Source organism: Odontesthes bonariensis, chromosome 6 (genome assembly GCF_027942865.1).
Source record: "Odontesthes bonariensis isolate fOdoBon6 chromosome 6, fOdoBon6.hap1, whole genome shotgun sequence".
Taxonomy (NCBI): Eukaryota; Metazoa; Chordata; class Actinopteri; order Atheriniformes; family Atherinopsidae; genus Odontesthes; species Odontesthes bonariensis.
The window spans coordinates 3,219,282-3,232,429 of NC_134511.1; the positions used below are offsets into that span (position 1 = coordinate 3,219,282).

Genomic DNA, 13,148 nt, shown 5'->3' on the forward strand with positions numbered 1-13,148 from the left:
CTGCAGATATTATCATCTTAATGTAAGTATCTTTAGACCTTTTAGCAGGTGTTGTCGACCACTTTAAAATGTCTGGAATCTTGTAAATAAACATGTTTTCTAAAAACATCAAAAAGAAAAATCAAATAAATCTATTATAAAAGTACAGAATTTGCAGTAAATGCAAAAGATGAGCAGTCTTTAAACTGTCGCTGTGAAAGTAAAGCATCTGTACAGCTGAGCGGCACACCTCTGCAGCAGGCCCAAAACTCTGCGCTTACATCCATATAAGGAAAAGAGAAGCATGCTGTGTAACCCCCCCCCCCGCACAGGTGAAGCCCTTCAGGTGGAGGTGAAGCTTCGAGCAATGTTCTGATTTTAGATATGATGCCAATCTGAGCCTCCATATTCCAAACGTTTGATCAACTTGTTGTAGAATTTCTGAGTTAAACCATAACAAGAAGAATTCTGTGCATGCTTCAGGTAAACGAGCCAGAAAAGTATTAACAGTTACCGACGGTAAAAAGCTGGAGGTGTACTCAGCCTCGGAGACTCTTAACTTCCCCTGCTTTCATCTGGTGAACTGTAGTTAAGTCCATACAAGGATAGAACAAGCTTCAGTTCGATGCGCAGGGGGCGGAGTCACACCTGGGGGCGGAGTCACACCTGGGGGCGGAGTCACACCTGAGGAGGACGGTCCCCAGAAACCTGAGCAGCAGACCTGGGTCACACCCTCGAATCCTGCAAGCTTAACCCTGAAAGTTGGAGGTTGAAACGGTGAAAGTTTGAGTTTCTTGCTGGAAAACAGTTACAGTTGAAAAGATGTTTGATGATAAATGAATATTTGAGCTGAGCAGGTTCAGGCTGTGGACTCAATAACAGAAACAACAACTAAATGTTTTACAGCTATAATAAAAAGTTAAAGGGACAGTTCGCCTCTTTTGACATGAAGCTGTATAACATCCCATTTCAGCAACATAATTTCTGAACATCTTCTTACCCCCTGCTGCGTCCTGTGAGCAGAGTTCCAGCCTCGTTTTGGTGTTGATGAAGGTAGTCCGGCTAGTTGGCTGGGGTTTAAAAAATAAAGCGTTTTGCTTCTCAGAACAATATGCGTTCAACAGAGTAATACATTTGCATCACAAAGTCGTTCTCCAGAAAAAGTCAGACCTCACAATCGCTTGGCCCTATTTTCTCTCTCTTCGTATCACTGCGTGTGTAAACTGTGCAGACCGAAGTGCAGACCGAGCAGCAAACACCGTAAATTTGTTCGAATTCACTGTGAAGAAATATTTCAGTTCAAACTCAATGAGAAGTTGCATCTGTTAGAAGTTTTTTTTTTAGTTTTGCATGACAGCAAACATCTGCTGTGGAAATCCCAGTAAGTGACTTCATCCAGGTTCTACTGAAAGCTGAATGTGTACAATATGTGCAACAAGTAAGAGACTGAAGAAATCCATCAGTAACCAGGATGCTGGTTCACTGACCAGCTCAGCAGGTTTCAGCTGGTTCGCTTGTACGTATTCAGCAAAGCAACAAAGAATTAAACAACTTCACTGGAGAAAAGTTTGGAGAGGAAACCACACTGTTCCTCCTCCTCCAGGACAGACTCAGAGTGGAAAACATGAGCTAATGATTCAGAAAATTAAGAAAAGAGGAAAAGGAGGCAGAGCTGCACAGATGTGTCCTTCTCAGCATCTGTCAGGTATAAAAGGAGCAAGAAAGATTAAACCCACTTTCATCCTTCCATTTTCTAATCCAATTTAGCATCGCGGGGGGGGGGGGCTGGAGACTTTCCAGTCACTGCTCCGGTCACCAATTAACAGAACATGCCTGTTTATGGATGTTTATGGTGGGAGGAAGCCGGAAAAGATCCACAAGATCCTCTTGTGGATCTTCCTCAATTTACTTCCAAAAAAAACATAAAGAATGGTACAGCAATGATCCGATATGAGAAAAATTAAAAAGGTGAAAACAACAAAAAACAAAGAAAGTGACAAACAGAGAGAAAGGTAAAAAAACTGTGTGGCTCCACTCTAAGCCGCCCGACCAAAATGACTCCGGTAACCAAACTCTCCTGAGATTAACAACAAATCAAAGGCAACGTACGCAATTTTTAACCTTTTTAAATAATGCACACATAAATGACCTGAATTAAACTGTTAACTTATTAAATTAACTATCTGTCTATAAATGCTATAAATAGCTCCTTTTTTATTACAATTAACGTAAATCATCTTTCAACATGTAAACTCAAATAGGACCCAGGCTCCTACGATTGTCACTAACAAATGTGTCAGATATCCCAGCAGTAAGCTGTAAGATGCATCTTTGTCACTTTGTCTCGTACTTATTGTCCAACATGACGCTCCTGAACTGTCTCACTCAGTTAAATACGTTACCTTGACTCCTCTGCTTCCATGTCTTTATTGTGATCCCAACTCACAACTCAAGTGGGATGGACATGAGGAGAGGAACTGAGGATGTACTAATTGTGAAATGAGATTTCTGTCATCGTGAGTCGTGGTCACCGTGAAGAGTGAGCCAAACACCTTCCGGCTCTGAAGCGACAGCACAGACCTCGGCTCCACTGGGCTGCAGCATGATTCATCTTACGTTTCTTAAACTGTGATTAAATCGCGCCTCGTGAACCCGACGTGTTGTTCAACAGCCACTCACACTGCAATCTGTCAATTCAACTTTATTTGCGTCGCAGTTTTCATAAAACTTTGCAACTCAAAGCAACAGAAAGTTGTCTCATTCTGGGTTTTAGTTCTGACGCTTAAAAAACCTTTAGACCCGAGGGTTCCTACGGGCTCATAATATAAAGGCAGATCTGATAAATACCTTCAAAACAATCTCTGACGCTGACAGGAAGCCCATGCAGAGGCTGGCCTGGGCCTGAACCCGTGCAGTTGGGTTATGGAGCAGCTGTAAGGGTCAGTCAAGCTAATCCTAAAAAGAGTAGGACTGGGCAACGATTAAAATGTTTAATCTAATTAATCACTTGATTTCCCTGATTAATCACGATTAATCGCATTTGTACGCAGAATCCAAAAATGAATCCAAAAGTAGTGTATAGCTTTTAGCATTTAGCTTTATTTTAAATGTGCTGCCATATGAATGAAAGTGCCATAACATTTGTTGTGCAAACACACTTTTAACATCAGCATCTTTCTGTAGTTTTTATGTAGAAGCCTCGCTCCACTGTCTGTTTCCTTGAATGACTTGCTGCTATCAGTTGTGTGTTTTGCCTTTAAGTGATATTTTAGACTGGAACTACTACGCTGAGAAGACAATTCAACTTGGCAGTGTTTACAGATGACTTTGGTTCTGTCGACTCCGCCGTCTGGAAGAACTTTAAAATGAAAATGGCCGAGTAAAAGTTCCGTACCCTTCTCCAGGTTTGGTGGATCCGCCGATTACTTTCTTTTCCTGTTCCACAGCAGACAGCAACAGACTTTTACAAAATAAAAGCCTGTGAGCAACAGACTTTTACAATAATAAAATAAATAATAAAACAGGGGTGGTCCGTGGCGTAGTGGGTTGAGCAGGCGCCCCATGTACAGAGGCCATAGTCCTCGCTGCAGGTTTGAGTCCTGCATTGGACGGCCCTGTGCTGCATGTTGTTCCCCCTCTCTCGGCCCACTGCTTCCTGTCTCTCTGAACTTTCTTATCCATTAAAAGCCCTAAAAAATTTTTTTTTTTAATTTTTAAAAGTAAAACAAAAAACCTGCATTAATGCTCAATAAAATATTTATCTCCGTTAAATAATTAACGTGATAATAACGCGTTAACTCGCCCAGCCCTAAAAAAGAGCTTTGAAAATATTGCACATCCCGCATGTTTTCATAGAGGAAACCCCGGAGAACATGTGGAGAATCAGGCCCAGACTTTCTCCACATGTTCTTCCCAGCAGGAGATTCTCAGCTGGAAATACTCCAGAGGGATGTCCAGGCATGGAAGCACTCTGTGGACACCCCAAACATTTAGTTTACGGCACATTGAGACTGGTGGTGAGGCGCCCTGCTTTTCTGAGTCTGAGAGCGGATCTGTTGACTGATCTGAGTGGAAATGACAAACAGATCAGCAGGAAAGAGAATGAAAATGCAACAATTAGCAGCACACAGACTCACTCAGAGTTACTGCTGACTGCACTGCTGTTATGACTCTGAGGGAAGAGCCGGCAAAGAATCAGCTCTGACATTTAGAAATGAACAGTTACAGAGAAGCTTTGGTGACTAAATGAGCCAACCCTCAGTCAGCTGGTCTGGGACACAGGCCTGTGAAACATCCGGCTGCAGTTAGGAAGCTGGAAATCTTTTAGGTGAGAGGAAAACCCAGGAGACTAAATGTTCAATCTAAACAGATTAATGTGGATGTTTCCCTAAATGAAAATGCGGCTGGTTTAAGGACCTCTAGTTTAGTCCTTCATGATTTCAAACTTTAAAAAAAAGACTTTCATGCTTTCAGCTTCATCTGAGCTGTCAGAAGCTGTGCTTCAGTCTGTCGCACCGTATCTCCATCTGTGCCTCAGGAGGTCCACAAAGGTTCATCAGGCCAGGTCTGACATGCAGAGACCTGCAGACTGCCAGCTGCTCATGAAGTCACATCAGCTTAACTTTGGTGCCTGAACATTTCTAAAAGGTTTAGTAGCTGTTTTTGTTTCATCCAGAAACTTTAGACTTGATGAAATGTCCGTCTGTAACTTCCTAAACTTTGCAGTTTCTGTCCTTTTGGTGTAGCTGGACAGCTCTCTGTAAATTTACTGGCCCTGATGCTTCCATTTCCACAATTTTCTGCATATGAAACAAAGAGTTTATCATCATTTCTTCTTCTAAACACGCACACTCACACATATAACTCTCACTCAGATTTTTTTTTTTTTGCTTATTTATGATTTGTAGAAGAACTTTTATTTTTTGCTGCACTGGTGTTTAGACATAGAAGCGTTTTTATTGAACTCAGAGGACAGTTTTGGTCTGTCGGAGGACATTTCTTCATCTCCATAAAACTCTAAATCTTTACTCGGGCTTCCTGTGTGACGGACCAATCAGAGACTTCCCTCTCAGGTGTTGTTTAGTAAACACTCTGCAGTGATTCTTCATCTTGACAGACACTTTCTGCAGCCAATCAGGGCGCGAGCTGAGAAACCTCAGCGTGTGCTGCTCACCTGGACCAATCAGAGCCCCAGGTGTGGGATTATTACCTTTTATGGACGACGCCAGCCGCCCCGAGAGCGCGAATAAAGCCGGTGCGTGTTAGCTCGTGCTGCTGCAGTAACCGTGCACAGCTGGGACAGAAACACACCGGCCAGACCTCACCGACACACACACACCCGTTACTCACCTGCAACAGGTAAGAGCTGCTGTTTTATAGCGCGCTTTTTTAACAGCTGCACTCGAGTTTTATGCTAACACGGGAACTTATTGACCACAATGACCAGCCCACCTGCTGAGAATCACTGCAGGTAACCGACAGGTGGGCTGGGGGGGCTGGGGGGTGTTGGCCTTGCATGAAACAGATTCCTAGAGTCTGTCAGTCATTTGAATAACGCGTTTGTTTTAAAGTTCATCCTCTGGCTGCTGAGTAAATGAACAGATTATGGGAGCACTCCTGGGAAAGAGTCGTTGCTTTTAACCTGTTTCTGCCTAAAATAAAGCAGCTTAATGAGCTGCTGCAGTTACCTGGGCTCTCAGTTTAATCCCACCAATCACTTCTGTAATGTTTCTTAACCCTCCTGTTGTCCTGCGGGTCAAAAGTGACCCACCACAATGTTTAGCTGTAGAAAAAAACCTTAAACTAGCTTTCTCCAACTTGAAATGTTATGACTTTTCCTGAAGGGCCCCCATCATTAGAAAAAGTCACACTTTATTTTTGTTTCCATGTGGGCTGTACACCACTAGGGTACAAAGATTGTCTTTAGGGTCATTTTTGACCCGTGAATTATAAAAACATTTAAACCCCAGAGAAAAGTTACATTTTTTTTTTTTTCCCCCCTTTCAATATAATTAATTCAGGAGTAATTACTTCACATTTATATAATAGCAATAATAAACCTTTATTATGTAAAAGAAAACTGTTGGTCCAACTGACAGTTGGTTTGTGGTTTTTAAAGAAAGTGTAATCCTGAAAATGTCTTTTTGTATTGTGTTTAAAAAAAAAAAAATGCATGATAAAAATGTATTGAGTTGACTAGATTAGAACAGGTGGTTTCATCATACAAAATAGATTTTGGATTTAAAATCCAAAGTTGCTTTATTTTGGGGCTTTGGTAGGGCGGGTCATTTTTGACCCGTAGGACAAGGGGAGTAAACACAAGAGTTAAGACGGTTCTTAGGAAGGCTGCGTACTATATGGTGTCATATTCTGCCTGAACTTCTGAAATATTCCAAATGACAAACTCAAAGAGGAGTTGATCAAGCTGGAGGACATCAGCTGGTTGTGTGTGCAGCTAAAGGTTTAGGAATAAGTTGGTTTCTGCTTGGAGGGTTTTCTTTTGGAGGGTGTGGACGATGAGGAGAAACTGGGTGTGGTTCAGCACTCTTCTTCCAAAGGATGTTATGTCAAAGTTGCTTTCCTGATGCGTTTGAAGATCTAAACAGGAGCCTAAATGATAACCAGGTCCAAGCTTTTAATATCTTTAAAAATGTCTAATTTGTAAGGGTTTCCTTTCAGACATGGATGACGACGTCTCTGCCCTCGTTGTTGATAATGGCTCCGGTATGTGCAAGGCCGGCTTTGCTGGAGACGATGCCCCACGCGCAGTCTTCCCTTCCATCGTCGGCCGTCCCAGACACCAGGTACCAACGTGACCGTCACCTGCATGCCAGGAGCGTGCGTGTGCGTTATGTAACTGGATATGTTGTGGTGTGCAGGGTGTGATGGTGGGGATGGGGCAGAAGGACAGCTACGTGGGGGACGAGGCTCAGAGTAAGAGGGGCATCCTGACCCTGAAGTATCCCATCGAGCACGGCATCGTCACCAACTGGGATGACATGGAGAAGGTGAGGCTGTGATGTGCAGACGCTCAGCGTGGTGCGCTGCCTAGGGATGTCGAAATTTAAAAAGTCTTGACCGACCACTGAGCCTCATTAGTCGATTAAAGTCGGTCACCGAAAATTCTATAAGTGCCATTTATGATATCTGTGTCCTGTCGCGCGTCTTTCTCTGCCGCGTGGAACAAGTTATGCCCCCATTTTAAGACTGGTTAGGCTCCCACCACACAATCAATGTTAGCTCGTGCCCTTGGTATTATACATTTTCCCCAATCATTGACCACTAGTTCTAGGCGTACTTGTGGAGGAATAAGGGTTTTGGGTAGAGAAATAATTGCTGTGCCTGCGCAGACACGCACAGCCACACATTACGCGCAACGGCGCCCTTCCAGTCACGGTACTTTTTAAACATGAATCAAACGCGGCACCGAACTCGGGCTGTTAAAAGCCCCCGTTACAAAGTCACACACAGAACGGTGCATTTGGCGGTGTTACAGGAAAGTAGGTTAACCAATGACTTTGTTTTTAAAAAAAAAAAAAAAAAAAAAAAAACTTACCGAATGCCAACAGCCTCTGTGGCGTAGCCTATGCTGCACAAAATCCTTTGCAATATGTTCCTGTCGTCATGCCATTTAAGTACAGATGAATATATCACAACAAGTAGGCTAAGTTAGTTTTGTGTCTTTTGCCATTACAATGTTACAATTATCATTATGTTGTAGTCCACACGCAACCACATTGGCTTTATTTAGGTTAATAGTGGCGTTTTTTTTTTTAAAACCGACGGCAGAAAAATTCTAACCGGACGACGTTGATTCGGTTAACATCCCTAGTGCTGCCATCTGCTGGTCAAAGGTCTTAAAGTTTCCAAACCAGCTGACGCTCAGTTTTCATTTCACTTGAGTGATCCTGGGTTTCAGCTGGTTTGGAAACCAAGGCTGTGTTCCAAACCGCATACTTCTCCTACTACTCATACTAACTTTTTGAGTTAGTATGCGAGTTTAAGGAAGCGAGAAGTTCCCGGATGCATACTAGATTGGCTGAAATGTTGGGTATGCATCATGAGGTTACTACTCATACTCAAAACTACCCAAGATGTAACGTGACATTGTCCTGTCAAAACGGCAGTTTCAAGCTAGCTTGACCGTAATGCCTGCAGCTTCATAACTTGGCTGCTCTCCTGTTGTGCAGATCTGGCATCACACCTTCTACAACGAGCTCCGTGTGGCTCCTGAGGAGCATCCGGTCCTGCTGACCGAGGCTCCCCTCAACCCCAAAGCCAACAGGGAGAAGATGACGCAGGTGAGCTCAGACTGGGCCCCCCCCCCAGTCAGGATGAACTGAGCCAGAAGTCTTTTGCTTTCTGAAGTGACACTTTTCTTCTTCTGGTCCAGATCATGTTTGAGACCTTCAACTGTCCTGCCATGTACGTGGCCATCCAGGCTGTCCTGTCGCTGTACGCTTCTGGTCGTACTACGGGTGAGTGCAGTCAGACACGCCTACAAAAGCTGTAAGCTCCAACCTGAAGGGTTCAGCTTGACTTTAATTTGCTCAGTGGTGGTTCAAAGACTTGCTGTGATCTCAAAGAAAGACTCAGACCTGACCTTCAACAATCATATTAAATCAGCCTTTTATCAACTTAAGAACATGTCCAGAATTAAGGGTTTCATGTCCCAAACAGATCAGGAGAAGCTGATTCATGCTTTCATCGCCAACAGACCGGACTTCTGTAATGGTTCTGACTGGACTCCCCCAAGAGTCTCAAACAGCTGCAGCTCATTCAGAACGCTGCAGCCCGAGTTTTAACCAGAACAAAGATCACATCACCCCAGTTCTCAAGTCTTTACATCGGTTCAGAGACAGAATAGATTTTAAATTTCTACTCTGGTTTAGGTCCAGAATACATGAATGACATGCTAGCAGAGTATAAACCCAGCAGAGCTCTGAGATCTGCTGACTCGGGTCAGATAGTGGAGCCCAGAGTTCAAACTGGACCCGGTGAAGCAGCTTTTAGCTGTTATGCTGCTCACAACTGGAATAAACTGTTTACAGTTGGGGCTGATTTCAGTTCTGCTGGTACTTTTAAACCCAGGTTAAAAAACATTTCTGTTTCAGGGTTTTTATGGTTGAGTTTATATATATATATTTTTTTTCCCCTCTTTGATTTGCTTTTAACTGTTTTAATTTTATTCTCTTAAAAAGAACAGCATAAAAACAAGCAATTTAAATGCCTTGTCTTTATGTAAAGCACATTGAGTTGCCTGTGGTATGAAATGTGTTGTATAAATAAAGATGCCTTGCCTTATGTTGAGCTTTATTTAAAATCTTGACTTGGCCCTGCAGGGATTGTGATGGACTCTGGCGACGGTGTCAGCCACACTGTGCCCATCTATGAGGGCTACGCTCTGCCTCACGCCATCCTCCGTCTGGATCTGGCCGGCAGAGATCTGACCGACTACCTGATGAAGATCCTCACTGAGAGGGGCTACAGCTTCACCACCACTGGTATGACTCTGACTTGCAACCACAAAACGGGTTCCAAATATTAGTAAAACGTCAGGATTTAGAGGAGAGATTCAGTGTGAATATCTGTGCCTCTGAACTCCAGCTGAGCGTGAGATCGTGCGGGACATTAAGGAGAAGCTGTGCTACGTGGCTCTGGACTTCAAGCAGGAGATGCAGACGGCAGCTTCCTCTTCCTCCCTGGAGAAGAGCTACGAGCTTCCCGACGGACAAGTCATCACAATCGGCAATGAGAGATTCCGCTGTGCTGAGGCTCTCTTTCAGCCTTCATTCCTCGGTTTGTAAACGGTCTCTGAGGGGTTGTCTCACCGCTATGAATGATCCATGTGGCTCCTGAAACTGTGCTTATTCCAGAAGTTCACTGAATGAACTCTTTGCTGGTTGCAGGAATGGAGTCTGCAGGTATTCACGAGACGACCTACAACAGCATCATGAAGTGTGACGTGGACATCCGTAAGGACCTCTATGCCAACACCGTGCTGTCCGGGGGGACCACCATGTACCCTGGAATTGCTGACCGCATGCAGAAGGAGATCACTAGCTTGGCCCCACCCACAATGAAAATCAAGGTAATGAACTAACCAGCCTCATGTCCTGACTTCTGCTTTAAAGCGGGACTCAGTAATACGGGGTTTGTTTACCATGCAATACACACCCTAAAGCTGTAGGGGGAGCTCCGTAGAAAATGGGCGACAGTCTAGCAGACTGTCGTAAACCCACCAGAGGCAATTTACGGTTTATTTTTCAAGACACTGGCAGAGAGTTGGAGAAGTAGAGATGCTTAACTCTAATCTTTTGGGCAATCCGGGCTGATTGGATCATTTCGAGGAGGGGATTCGAGTTCTACGAATCACTTGAGTCACTTATTTAAAAAAAAAAAAAAAAAAAAAAACTTTCTGCCGTTTAGTGGCTATGCGCCTTGCCTTATTTTTTTTATTTTTTTTTGTCCCATTTATCAATTCATTTTGATAAATCAAAGAGCAGCCTACGGCTACAAGTTCGTTTTATTTTTGTCAAGTAATAATTCAATGCCATTTAATCTGAAAGCCAGACACAACAGCTAGTGTGTGCATTTACACAGCGACAAATGTTGTAGCATTAGGAGAGGCAATGCTGAGTTTAGACCTACAAGTAAACAACATGGAATGATCTTGCCCTCCCTATATCACTAAATGATTATTTTTCAACAACTGTACAAGATGCATGAAGCCACGCTAACCGAGCCTGTAGCTGCCGACCGGGCGCTCGCTCGTCAAGTCACGAGACAGAATCGAAACTTAAAAAGCTCCGAGTTGGCATGGATGCCCGTCTGACCGCTGAATCGCTGGCTCTGGGTGACTCAGCAGTCAGAGGGGCAAGTAGCGGTGGTTCTGCCATCACGATATCTATTACAACTAGAAGCTAACCGCATTCAACTTAGCCGTCGACAGCTAATGGAGAGGGGGTGTGTCTGTCAGGCTACCTGGCTCGGCTCAGAGCCCTTTACGACCTGCCGTGAAGCAGTAGTTCTCGGCTCTCGAGTGTCGCGAGACTTCCAGAGGTAAACAAGCACGCGGCGCCACAGGCAAAGTTGCAAGCGCTGTTTCGGGCTAGGGCCACCAGATGGAGATGGAAATGTCACCGTTTTCATCAGAACGGGTCAGCCAAGCAAACTGATGATTTGCCAAGCAATTTTATGACCATGAAAAAGTTGCATAGAATGTCCTTAAGTTCCTCTGACTCTCTGTAGGGTTTAGTGATGAATCGGCAACAAAGATGGCTTTCTTATGACTTTGAGCTGGATTCTGGTCTTGGGACATGAGGGATTATATATCAGGTGTTTAAAAGTTGTCCTGAAGTTAAATCTGAAAGCTTATAGAGACCGAGCACAGAATGCTCAGTCTCTGAAGATGATTCACTTTTAATTTCCCGACTGCCATCATCACTGAACTCATGACGGATGGGATTTCAGGCTCTTCCACCTGTAGAGTTCAAACTCGTTTTAAATCTCCCCTGCTGCTTCTGGTTTTAAGTCTTTCTCTCTCTTTAGATTATTGCTCCCCCAGAGAGGAAGTACTCTGTGTGGATCGGCGGCTCCATCCTGGCCTCCCTCTCCACTTTCCAGCAGATGTGGATCAGCAAGCAGGAGTACGATGAGTCTGGCCCCTCCATCGTCCACCGCAAGTGCTTCTAAAGCCCCTCGTCCTCTGCCCTGCCGGTAAACGTGCTTTCCAACTGCTCCCACTGACTTGGTGTCTGGTTCATCTTGTGAACAGACTGAAAGATGCCACAAATGAGATGAGTCATGACTGTTTCAGCTCAGCAGCTCCTCGCTCTGTGCAGACTTGCTAATAAAATTCTTTGGTCCAGTTTGGGGAGAGACTCATGATGATGAGCTCTTCAAACAGGAGGATCACCAGCGTTTAGTCTGCTGCAGAAAGCTGCTCCCTTTCAGTCAAAGCTCCTCATTCCAACCTTTGGAAGCACTAAACCGCTGTTAACACCCTGACCTCTCAATAAAATAACATTTGTTTACATCTTCTCTGCTGTGGTCATTTGCTCAACTTTGACTTTGTAAATCTTTTCTTTATAAAAATGGAAAGTTTTATTTAAAGCTGCACAGAAGTGTTAAACTGGAGACCGGCCCAGGAGGTAAATTCACCCACATGAGAAACAAGTGAATTCAAAGTGTCTAATCTGTGCTCTTTATCTTCTGCAGTAAACGAGCGTTTTGGATAAATTTGTCCAGCTTCTCAGCTCTATTAGATACAAACAGCAGCAGAATTCTGGTGCTGCTAACAGGTGTGGAGCAGAAAATATAGCAACACTTATCAAAGCATTTTACAATGTACATGTATGATCCACTTTAATCAAATGAATAGCGGTTCCAATTCATGCAAATGACTTTTAGGAAGTCAAAGGGTTGCATCAAAACTTCAAACTCATATTTGATTCAGTGCATGAGGGTCACTGGAGAGGAAAAACTCCCTTAACAGGAAGAAACCTCCATCAGAACCAGGAAGGGCAACAAGCATAACACCAGGCCAGGGATACCTGTTAAGAGAAACGAGTTAAAGGGAAGTTGGTTTATTTTTATTTAAAACCTGGACCTCATTTCATCTACTCACCAATAACAGTTTGAAAGTCAGCGTCCTTCAGAAGCTACTGAGATCTGCGTATATCCAGAGACGATGCAGCCTCAAGTCTTTATTTCACCAAGTCTTTAAGCTGAATGGACGTGTACTATTGCACCGTTAGCTCAGAGCTGCTGTGTTGTTGCTCTCGGGCTTTTGCACACGCATCTAGTGGGATGACGTCATCAATGCTGCCACACAGCTCATTCACTCCGGTAAGGACGTCCTTCGTACTCAAAGATGTCGTTAAAATCTGATAAATATCCTGCAATGTTGCACAAAACAAGCAGAAACTCCTGAAGTTAGCCGACTGTGACAGAGCACGGAGTGAATGAGCTGTGCTGCAGAGGAGCGCGTTAGTTTGATGTAAATTGAGCTATTTCATTCTGAACATCTGTATCTGTGGTGAAGATGAACTGTCTCAGGACGATTTATCATCAGAAATAACATTAATCCTTGTGTTCACGCTGCAGTTTAATGTTATCCCCACAGGGTGGCGGTGTTTCAGATGTCTCCATATAAACCCTGCAACCTT

The 13,148-nt window shown here is 43.9% G+C and overlaps 1 pseudogene; it reads left to right on the top strand.

The window, feature by feature from the left end:
• The first annotated feature begins 5,178 nt into the window (after positions 1-5,178).
• LOC142381840 (actin, cytoplasmic 1-like) lies at positions 5,179-12,016 on the top strand (annotated as a pseudogene).
• Positions 12,017-13,148: the final 1,132 nt, after the last annotated feature.